We start from the raw sequence: 12,428 nt of genomic DNA, 5'->3' as shown, positions 1-12,428 counted from the left end.
CTGGAGTGTCGCCAATGGCTTCCGTTTTTCTGCCGAGAAGACGGTCTGTATTAACTTCTGGCGCTACAAAGAGTTTCTCCCACCGTCCTTACGACTCGGTCCCGTTGCTCTCCCAATCGTGGAGACAACCAAATTTTTAGGCCTTACATTTGACAGGAAACTTAGCTGGTCTCCACATGTGTCATATTTGGCCGCCCGTTGTACCCGTTCTTTAAATGTCCTCCGTGATCTCAGTGGTATGTCGTGGGGAGCGGATCGAACCGTCCTACTTCGTCTATATCGGTCGATCGTCCGCTCCAAGCTGGATTATGGGAGCTTCGTATACTCCTCTGCACGGCCATCCATCTTACGCCGCCTCAACTCCATACAACATCGGGGTTTACGACTTGCGATCGGAGCATTTTACACTACTCCCGTAGAGAGTCTTCATACTGACGCTGGCGAATTGCCACTCACCTACCGGCGCGATATACTGCTTTGTCGGTATGCCTGTCGGCTACTGTCAATGCCCGACCATCCGTCTTATCGTTCTTTTTTTGACGACTCTCTCGACCGTCAATACGGGTTGTATGTCTCTGCCCTGCTACCCCCTGGAGTTCGCTTTCGTCGCCTCCTTCAACACCTTAATTTTTCACTCCCTGCAACCTTTCGAGTGGGCGAGAGCCACACGCCACCTTGGCTCCAGGCTCAGGTCCGCGTTCACCTTGACCTCAGCTCGCTCCCAAAAGAGGTTACCCCCGGTTCGGTCTACCACTCCCGATTTTTGGAACTTTGTTCGAAGTTCATCAACATGAGTTTCATTTATACAGATGGCTCTAAGACCAATGACGGGTCGGGTGTTCCTTTATTGTCGGGGCACAAAGTTTCAAATACCGGCTCCATGGCCATTGTTCGGTCTTCACAGGTGAGCTCTTTGCCCTCTACCAGGCTGTTCTTTACATCTGCCGCCACCGACATTCTGCTTATGTCATCTGCTCCGACTCCCTGAGCGCCATCCAGAGCCTCAGTGATCCGTACCCGGTTCACCCTTTCGTACACCGGATCCAACGCTCTCTTCAGCAGCTGGTGGACGTCGGTTCTCCGGTTAGCTTTATGTGGGTTCCTGGCCATGTCGGTATCCCTGGGAACGAAGCTGCAGATGCCGCGGCCAAGGCTGCGGTCCTCCAGCCTCGGACAGCTTCTTGTTGTGTCCCTTCGTCCGATTTTAGCAGGGTCATTTGTCAGCGCATTTTATCGCTGTGGCATGCCGATTGGGCTGCACTTACAGACAACAAGCTTCGGGCCTTAAAACCTCTTCCCGTGGCTTGGACGTCCTCCTCACGCCCTTCTCGGCGGGAGGAGGTAGTGTTGGCCCGGTTAAGAATTGGACACTGCCGGTTCAGCCATCGCCATCTGCTGACGGCTGCGCCGGCGCCGTTCTGCCCATGTGGGCACTTGCTGACGGCTCGACACATTTTAATGTCCTGTCCAGATTTTAGCACACTGCGTCTAGATCTTAACCTGCCAAGTACTTTCGATGCCATTTTAGCGGATGACCCACGAGCAGCAGCTCGTGTTCTTCGTTTTATCCATTTGACAAACCTCTCTAAGGACATTTGATGATGCTGTTTTTTAATCCTATGCCTGTCAGTCTGTCTTTTATCGTGTTTTCCCTTTTAGTTGTTGTTGTCAACATGTGCCTCGCGTTGCATTCTTAGAGTAGTTAGGGCGCTAATGACCATTGAAGTTGTGCGCCCTAAAACCACAAAAAAAAAAAAAAAGCCGCACTAGTCATAGTAATGAATTGTTAAAATTTTTGTTTTTATGACTTAAGAGAATCTCAGACCTCAGCCGCAGCCAGGAATTTGACAGCCTGGTGACGGGGGACAATTTGTGCCGGACCGGAACGCAAACCCGTATTTCCCACTTTACGTGAGCGGTCGCCTTAACCGCTTCGGATACCCGAGCGCGCTTTCCGCCCAGTCCTAAACCGCACCTTGTCCCATACTACACAGGGAGTTTCCGTAAGAGCGTGCAAAAATTTAACAGGACAAAGAGGATGCCCCACTGAACGATTTGGGGTAGGGAACCTATGGTCGGAGAAACCAGCTTAAGGAGATAACAGGAATAAAATGATAGTACTTTGTACTTTTTTATTTAAATTAGTTACAGTTAACTACAAATACCATCATTGACACAATGAATATACCATTTATACTGTATCTGTAAAACAATCAAGGGAATTCAGGTTAGGTGACCTCGCAGACCATGGAAGAGGACTCCCTCTCCAATCCAACGACCAGGGAATACAGCATTAAGGTGTTTGCGGACATTCACAGTAAGGTGAGGCGGTGCACCGTTATGTTGTATCCACATACTCTCACGAACAGCCGAGAGTACGTTCTCCAACAACTCAGGTAGAACTCTTCGCATGAACCTCAAGTAATCAAAACATGCACCAAGACTTCGCAATAATCACACTCGTTCTTCTTGATTCTTTGCAGGAAATAAAGAATGTAAATTTAAGTAAATATCACAGTACGTGTAAACTGAGATATCGATAGCTACGATACCATAGTGTAGGTACAAGTACTTAGGCTGGCACTACGACACCGACACCTACGACAGCGCCCTCTAGCCGGCGCTGTGCAGCTCTACGAGCGCCGCTCCAGATCCTTCCCATTTGACCAAGAGCAGACGACCCAGCAACTTAGCTTCTGCTTCATAGGGGGCTAGCCATGACAGACTTTGCCTTTGTTACTTCATGATAGTTTGTCCAACTACTAGTAACTGTTAGCTTTGATACATGACAACTTCGCACCTACGCGCTCTTCTGTACGCAAAGTTAAGTAATACTGTAATTTGTATATCTTCATACACCAGGAAAAGAGCTTTAACCTATAAGGAGTACCGAAGTACTTCACCTTCTCCTGCTCCTACGCGCGTCCTTCACTCTCGGCCTATTTTACAGAAGCAGTTCACAGGAGCAGATCCACGCGCCGCCTATCCAGGAGGGATACAAAATAAACTTGTACGCATGTTATTTGTAAATAAGCTGGATAACAGTAATGTTAGACAAAGCGGTAGACAAGTTTACTTCCATATCTCCTTAAGCTGGCTTCTCCGACGCCAGGTTCCCCGTCTCAAATTGTTCAGTGGAGCACTCTCCATGCCCTGTTACTCTTTTGCACGCTCTTACGGATACACCGTGTACGAGGTGCATACAACTTCTAAGGCCTCCGATTTTTTTTCTCCGGACTGGAAAGAGATAGAAACATGCGTATTGTTTTAAAATGAGGCCGCGTTCATTGTCAATACGTCCCAGAGATGGTAGCACCGTACGGCATATGGAATTTTACTGCCAGCGGCGAGAATGAGAACGGGTTTAAATACTTAAAATGGCGACGTTTTCCTTACTTGAACAGCGTGCAATCATTCGTTTTCTGAATTTGCGTGGTGTGAAACCAATTGAAATTCATCGACAGTTGAAGGAGACATGTGGTGATGGAGTTATGGATGTGTCGAAAGTGCATTCGTGGGTGTGACAGTTTAATGAAGGCAGAACATCGTGTGACAACAAACCGCAACAACCTCGGGCTCGCACAAGCCGGTCTGACGACATGATCGAGAAAGTGGAGAGAATTGTTTTGGGGGATCGCCGAATGACTGTTGAACAGATCGCCTCCAGAGTTGGCATTTCTGTGGGTTTTGTGCACACAATCCTGCATGACAACCTGAAAATGCGAAAAGTGTCATCCAGGTGGGTGCCACGAATGCTGACGGACGACCACATGACTCCCCGTGTGGCATGTTGCCAAGCAATGTTGACGCGCAACGACAGCATGAATGGGACTTTCTTTTCGTCGGTTGTGGCAATGGATGAGACGTGGATGCCACTTTTCAATCCAGAAACAAAGCGCCAGTCAGCTCAATGGAAGCACACAGATTCACCGCCACCAAAAAAATTTCGGGTAACCGCCAGTGCTGAAAAAATGATGGTGTCCATGTTCTGGGACAGCGAGGGCGTAATTCTTACCCATTGCGTTCCAAAGGGCACTACGGTGACAGGTGCATCCTACGAAAATGTTTTGAAGAACAAATTCCTTCCTGCACTGCAACAAAAACGTCCGGGAAGGGCTGCGCGTGTGCTGTTTCACCAAGACAACGCACCCGCACATCGAGCTAACGTTACGCAACAGTTTCTTCGTGATAACAACTTTGAAGTGATTCCTCATGCTCCCTACTCACCTGACCTGGCTCCTAGTTACTTTTGGCTTTTCCCAACAATGAAGGACACTCTCCGTGGCCGCACATTCACCAGCCGTGCTGCTATTGCCTCAGCGATTTTTCAGTGGTCAAAACAGAGTCCTAAAGAAGCCTTCGCCGCTGCCATGGAATCATGGCGTCAGCGTTGTGAAAAATGTGTGTGTCTGCAGGGCGATTACGTCGAGAAGTAACGCCAGTTTCATCGATTTCGGGTGAGTAGTTAATTAGAAAGAAATCGGAGGCCTTAGAACTTGAATGCACCTCGTATATGTAGCGTTCGCTGTCCGTTATCGTCATTCCTCGCAGCTTTATCTGATTCCCGTAAGAGTTCTGAAGGTGTCGTAATTAGACGTCAAGCGTATTTTGCTACAGAAGTAAATGACCTATGTCTCATTGTAGGTGGCATGGTGAACGATCTGCCAGCACGCTCTTGTTTCCTTGTAATTGATTCAGGTGAGGGTGTTCGTCGACAGCGTGTAGATGGGACAGGAGGACTGGTTCTGCCGTGTCTTGTGTACTCGAAGAGCAATACATGTAGCAATTGTGAATAATAAAACACACCCCGCATTAGGTCAAGTGTTCCAATTTGACACCGTCGATTCTCACTGCAAAAGTACTAACTACTGAGTGTAAGCAAAATGGGAGGCACTATACGCAGTCGGTAATTTCAACATTGGGCACAGTGACACAGGGAAGCGCAGCGTTCTTCTACCTGTCATAATCCTGAATAAACACATTTTGCAGCGTGGACCGCTTCGAGAAGTGCAGCAAGAGGGTCAGTGATGTTCTGGAAGGTACCGACATGAAACTGGAGTCGCGCAGACTCCAGTGCCGTGGTCAGCTGTGCCAGGTTTCTCGGCTGGGGATCCATGACGCGAACAGCGCGATCTACGTGGCCCCACAGATTTGAGATTGGGTGTATATACGGGGACTCTGGTAGCCAGAGGAGTACAGGCAACTCATCCTGGTGCTCTTCGAGCCACACACACACACAGGCTGTCCCAGCTATCTTGTCCACCCAAAATATCTCTGGAACAACAACAGCTATTGGAAAACGACTTCCACGGGTATCAATGTAGGGCTGGGGCCCATGAATGTACATATTTGGAAACATTCTAAAACGAAAGCATATGTGTTTTTTAACACAAACTTGTGTCTTTTTAAATGGACCTCCTATATTTTTTCTTCAGCAATCCATAGCATGACAAAGCACATACAAAATGGCGTCGATTGCATCGCAATATTCCCATTACATTCCGAGATATTGAGACGCGAAGTTGACGCTTGAAACTCCCGACATGCGCTGCTAGCGCACGTCCTGAGGCTCAGGCGTGAACCCCGTGCTGCCCGTAATCGCGATGTGATTGACAAGCAAGTGTCCCTCTTGATAAGTATGGAAGTGTGATTACGCATGTCAATCACATCGCGATTACGGGCAGCATGGGGTTCACGCCTGAGCCTCAGGACGTGCGCTAGCAGCGCATGTCGGGTGTTTCAAGCGTCAACTTCGCGTCTCAATATCTCGGGATGTAATGGGAATATTGCGATGCAATCAACGCCATTGTGTATGTGCTTTGTCATGCTATGGATTGCTGAAGAAAAAAATATAGGAGGTCCATTTAAAAAAACATAAGTTTGTGTTAAAAAACACATATGCTTTCGTTTTAGAATGTTTCCAAATATGTACATTCATGGGCCCCAGCCCTACATTGATACCAGTTAAAGTCGTTTTCCAATAGCTGTTATTGTTCCAGAGATATTTTGGGTGGACAAGATAGCTGGGACACCCTGTATAGCGAACTGTGTGACACGTTGTATTGTCCTGCTGGCAGATGCCCCCCTTGTCAAGGAAAATGAAATTGCCTTTAGGGGTTGAAATGGCCCCGAAGAATAGATGTATACTTGGATTGATCCGTTGTGCCATCCAAAACGTCGATATCACCGAGGGAATGCCACGAAAACATTCCCCAGGCCATAGCGCTCTCTCCTACAGCCTGTACCGTTCCGATGATGTTTCCAGGGTGTCTGCTTTCAGACGTTTCACGCCGATTGAGCAGTCGACGGCTAGTTGCGGTATGGGGTGAGAAAACTCCAGCCTTCGCCGACGATGAACAACTGTCAACATTGGTGCATGAACCAGGTGCCTGATGCTCGTTGAGGAGACACGGTTGGTAGCTGCCTGGTTTATCTGGGTGGCCAGTTGCTCAATAGTTGCATGTCTCTTCGTTTGTACACATCTCCGCAGCCGTCGGTCATCCCTGACATCTACGGCTTGTCGTGCACCACAGTTTACTAGGCGCCGACTTTGAATAGCGCCATTTTGCCACATACGGAATATTTCAACTACGGCGGCACGCGAACAGTTTACTTACCAGTTTCGGAAATGTTTCCACTCTTGGCCACAAAGCCAATGATTATGCCCTTTTGGATGTCAGATAAGTATCTCCTTTCCACAATACGACAAAGTCTGCACTGTTTTCCACGTCCCCTCCCCACACACTTTATATATTTCCCATTGCCAGTGCTGCCACTGTCGTCTAGGAGAGTTTATTGCACGCTGACATCGATCATAGGCGGTGGTCGCATTAATGTGACTGGAGCGTGTTGTTAGTATATTCATTCACTTGTGAACGATGGGAGCATTGGCTTAAAAATAATTTCTAATTGTTACCTACAATTACATGCAATAACGTTGCACCACAACAGCTTATTCTACTAAAAAAAAATTCTTGAAAAGAAAATTATCTACGCAGTTCCTGTTACTAATCCCTTCTCCTTGTTATTGTTATTTCCAGGCCGACCGGCGTGGGCGAGCGGTTCTAGGTGCTACAGTCTGGAACCGCGCGACCGCTATGGTCGCAGGTTCGAATCCTGCTTCGTGCATGGATGTGTGTGATGTCCTTAGGTTAGTTAGGTTTAAGTAGTTCTAAGTTCTAGAGGACTGATGACCTCAGCGGTTAAGTCCCATAGTGCTCAGAGCCATTTTTTTAAATTTCCATTCCGTGTGCTTTTTTTTAACAATGAGGATCATAAAATTATTATTTAATAAATCTATTAACAGATAGTGTTCACATTAGCGTATGTATAGAATTCTATTTTATATAACCAATGCTGCAGCGCACCTAAAAACCAGATATCAAATAAAATAAGCAAATATGTACAAAGCAAAACATAAAAACATCATTCAATAGCCTTGTGGCATTTCATAAGTTAGTAGAAATTCTGTCAACTCTCGTAGAGAGACACTTGTCATAATAAGGTGTGTGAACGTAAGAATATTTCTCATCAATTCATAAGTATTTCAGAAAGTAGCACGAAGTTCAAACTTGAAAGTGTAATCACATGTTAACAAGTACTAGTGTGTGTCGTTTTTGTGGTGTGTTCTGCAAAGAAATGTCAATATCGAAGTCAACGCTCTCTCTTTTCTACAGCTATGTGAGCTCTTGCGGGTGTGGAGCGAGCTTCAAAGTGGCTTAAGCGGCGCCAGTAAAGTTGAAAGGCAATACAACAACTGGTATATTTCAAGGAGGCTAGTGCGCAGCCCAGCACAGCAGAGCATTACGTCAGGGTCACATACACTCTTTACCAAAATATTTATGACAATAGTTTCACCTAGAATGGCCGTTTCATACAAATAAAAACACTTCACAGGTCGAAAAATTACAGGAGAAGTGTGTAGAAACAAAATGTCATCAATAACAGTGACCAAAATTTTCGTTGGCATTCTGGTACTCACATTCACATATATACTTACTTTTAGTCTTGATCATAACCATATCTCGACGACATAATACACGTCGTAGTCGTAATAATATCATCATAACACATCAATCAAATCTCAAAATCGCCGTAGCGTCCTTCAATAATTTCAAAACCTCTAAAAATGCTCTTTGCTCGTTCAGTAGTGCCATCTACCTCAGTCGTGCTTAAAAAATCATGATCGCATACAATATACATCACTCAAATCTCTTGCAGTGTCACAATGTTTCTGAAAATATATGTTAATAGTTCACAAAATGCAGACAAAGTAAAATTTCATAAATGCGAAGTAATCCAACTGTGAAAGTATCTAGATGTGTGTCAGAGAGGTAGTAAAAATGTTCATTTCTCTCTGTTAAATGACCAGATAGATGTGTAATTCTGTGTTAGAGAAATATGGTACCGATGTATAAAGCTGTAAAAGCAAATACCATATTAGCTAGGGCTCCTTGCGCTTGCCACACACATGGTACACAAAGTAGGCGAACCCCCATGAAGGATAATGTAATTATACCTCAGATCTTACAGATTAAAACTGCGAAATGAAATGTATCAACGAGAACCTTGTGTGTATCATTGTAATTATAAATATTTCTAATAGTGTTTTAAGTACAAAAAGTAATTTCCTTGCGTCTCACTTTATAATGCATATCCTACCAACACAGAGTCTCCACTGAGAAGAAACATGTCCATTCACTTCTCTATCCACTCGCTAACTGCTAGTCCGTCCAACCACAGAATCCTTTCCGAGGGCGCAGACCGCTGTCAGCGATATTAACACAGTCTATAGCGCTGCCAACATACAAACAGGCTAATTACACTCTATACGAAAAAAGTGTAAGTTTAGGATATCCTTGTTAATGCTTCATGTATAATTTCTGGAAATATTTTATGCACTAGTTATTTTATTATGAACAGCAGTTTAATACATGTATAGGGTTTTCCTTAACGCTATAGACATTATACACAACTCAAGTGGTTTTGAAAATTTAAAATAATTTTTTAAAATTTGAATATGTTTGCAAAACTAAGAAATTCTTATCAAAGTTTTATGTACAATGCCTTAAATCCCTTAGTACCAACACAGTACACTCTTTGGCTGTGCACTGAACAAGATGGCACATTAGTTAACACACTGGATTCCCATTCGTGAGGATGACTGTTCAGATATCCACCTTGTCAATGAGATTTAGGTTTTCCATGATTTCGCTAAACCGCTCCAGACAAATTTAGGGATGGTTCCTTTGAATAGCACTAAGAATTACATAACGATTTCTGATGATATGATGTATCATCATCTACTGGGAATAATTTTAGGGAGCTAAAACTATTACCTACACGGTTATTTGTAAATATTGTGAAAATTAAAACTCGTATCACACTCCATTGGGAATGCTGTCCGCTCTGGTTTGACTTCTGACAATGTTCTCATTAAGAATTATGTACAGTGTTCTGTTAGTTGGTGAACTTCAGTAAAATCGGGTATTTGCTCCAATATTCAGTAAGCACGTATTCTATATTTGATATGCAACTATTTGAACACGCATTCTAGTCTTTCACAGAAGTTAAGAAACACGGCATCAGTCTAGGCTCCGCTATCGATACCGTTTTCAATCTCGTGAATGAATAAATTAAGATAGGTTTCGGACGATCTGTGTTCGTGGACTACGAATTGATCGAGACGCGGGAATTTTTGACCTCCCAAAGTCGTCGTGGGCAAACACAAAACACAGTGGTTGGACAAACGTATGGAAAGACTAAAAACATAACCTCTCACGAAGTCCAACGTACTGATGAACGATAGGACCAGCAACATGGGTTACTAAAATCTTTATTTACCTTCAGTATCCGTCACAGTTGCGATATTAGTCATTTATTTGTTGTGACTAATTTCGGACAATCACGTCCATTTTCAAACCATGGCCTTAGACTTAAGTATAATCGTACAATTCCCATCAGTGTACAAGTGAGTAACTAAATATGCATTATTCGTCACCATTAAACATGACATAGATCAAACATGATAAGCTTGATATGAGCATACAATATGAATTCCTTCCCATCAAATGCAGTTTCCTGCGCCTGAGTCCCGAGCTGCACAATCGTAGCACTGAGCTTGCTACCAGAGAGGCGTGCTGCCTCCACTCTGCTCGTATTAAAATGTAAGGTTAGGGTAAGTGTCATTTAATGCTCCAGCGTGGTAGGACATGTGAGAGTTTGTAGTTCAAATTCCAGATATGTTACACTGTCTGGTATTTTTCAGTGCATCCTTAGATCTTTGGGATCTCAGTTTCTTATTGCAGACAAACAATTACTGCGTTCGTCGTCAAGTCACGTTACGATACATTTCACATAGTCACAGACGAGATTATTAGGCAGATTCAACTTCTGAGTCACATTGAGATCTCTTGGTTTGAAATTTGTACTTTTAATCAGAAAGTATATCGCTGAAGCATTGATATTCTCATAATTGTTTTCAATGCTTTGCTTTTCCTAATGTCTTTTATAATAAACCATAGAATGCACTTAAATAATGAGTTTGTCACATTCGTCTTTTCAAATGATAAATATTGTCTCAGTTCCCCACCTTCAGATTCACATGGTCGGGCCTAAATAAAGAATAGCGTTAGTAAATCCGTTGCTTAGATTACATTCAGCACTGAGTAAAAAAGGATGTGCCTGATTCACGATTGACTCAGTATCAGTCGACGTCATATACACCATGTGGGTGTTTGCTCTCGCACTTCTTAATTTTTGACTCAGTATTGTTAATTCTAATGATTAAGCGTAAGTATGTAAACTGTTAACAGACCATAAAACGCCATCAAGAAAACTACGAATAAAAAAGTATTTGCCGCCATATTTGAGACACATGGAAAATATTCTATTGTCTGCAGTGCAATAGCCGATGAACAGGAACAACATCACGTAAAAATAGTCGACAGTTCACTCTAGATAGATGCCGTCCAAAGAACGCTGTTGATTCCCAAAGAGACTATATAATATTAGACAGTTTCGCCTGGACAGTACAGCAGTTTATGGATAAATTGTCCCTAGGCTGCACTAGTATGTTGTATATGTTGTATATGTTGTATCTCCTGTGTTTTTTCCCCCTAAACATTATAACGCAGTTACAAACTTTGGCTTCCATGTGAGGTGCACAGAAAAGCTATTGAATGTGGAATTTAAGACTTACTTCTGAGAAATAAAACAAAAATACTGAAGTGGAACGCATCTTAAGTGTGTGGTGCCCAGACACTTTCAATTTTCCGCACTGACATTTTTACCTCTTTGAGGGTGTTCGAATGTGACGTATTTTGGAAACATGTGACAATTAACAAATTCTTAGACAGCCTGTAGCACGTCGTTTCCAAATCGGAGATGAACCATGTACTTACCTTCTCCTCTTCAAAACGTAATAACTAAAATATTAAAATAAGCAGTACGTTACCACTTGCAGCAAAAAACACGTGGCGCCTAACTAATTCCTTCACGTAAGGGAATGGTTCATAATTTGATTTCCAAACCCAATTCAACGTGTTTATTGTAAATTTCCAGAACAGAGAGTCAGTTTACTGCATTGTCTCCTACATCTAGAAACTAGGCTTTTTGAAACTCAGATATGGAGCTGCCTGATACGAGAAGTTCGCACTTTCTTTTGGCAGTTTTGTCTTATGACAGTGAGACATATGCTTTATAAGCAAAATCACTTCAGTGCAGCGAGCAAAACAAACATGTATGTTGGGAACGTGCTGGAGAGAAATGAAAACAAATAAATGCATCAGAAAGCAAACTGGAGTAGAAGACGTAGTTTCCACTGTGATAGAAACTAAATGTAACTGGGCCGAAGGTTAACTTAGCGAATGGATAGTAAATAAATGAATGACATTCTTGCTTGTCCGGATGCCTAGATGTAAGAAAATACCAAGAAAGAAATGGAATAGAAAGTGAACAGGTAAAATCAGGAAACGTATAGATGTGACGTGGATGGGTTTATTTGAGAGGCTGTAATGTATGGGAAATTCTAGAGGCCTTCATCCACCAGTGACTGTGAAATGGCGGATAACAACGATGATAATGATGTTAAGTGCCTGCGGAACAAGTACGTATGCGCTCTGGCGTGCCACAGGGGAGTGTTATGGGACCTTTGCTTTTCACAATATATATAAATGACCTAGTAGATAGTGTCGGAAGTTCCATGCGGCTTTTCGCGGATGATGCTGTAGTATACAGAGAAGTTGCAGCATTAGAAAATTGTAGCGAAATGCAGGAAGATCTGCAGCGGATAGGCACTTGGTGCAGGGACTGGCAACTGACCCTTAACATAGACAAAGGTAATGTATTGCGATTACATAGAAAGAAGGATCCTTTATTGTATGATTATATGATAGCGGAACAAACACTGGTAGCAGTTACTTCTGTAA

Source organism: Schistocerca cancellata, chromosome 1 (assembly GCF_023864275.1).
Source record: "Schistocerca cancellata isolate TAMUIC-IGC-003103 chromosome 1, iqSchCanc2.1, whole genome shotgun sequence".
Lineage (NCBI taxonomy): Eukaryota > Metazoa > Arthropoda > Insecta > Orthoptera > Acrididae > Schistocerca > Schistocerca cancellata.
The sequence above is the reverse complement of the archived record's forward strand: the minus strand, read 5'-3'. Positions refer to the sequence as shown.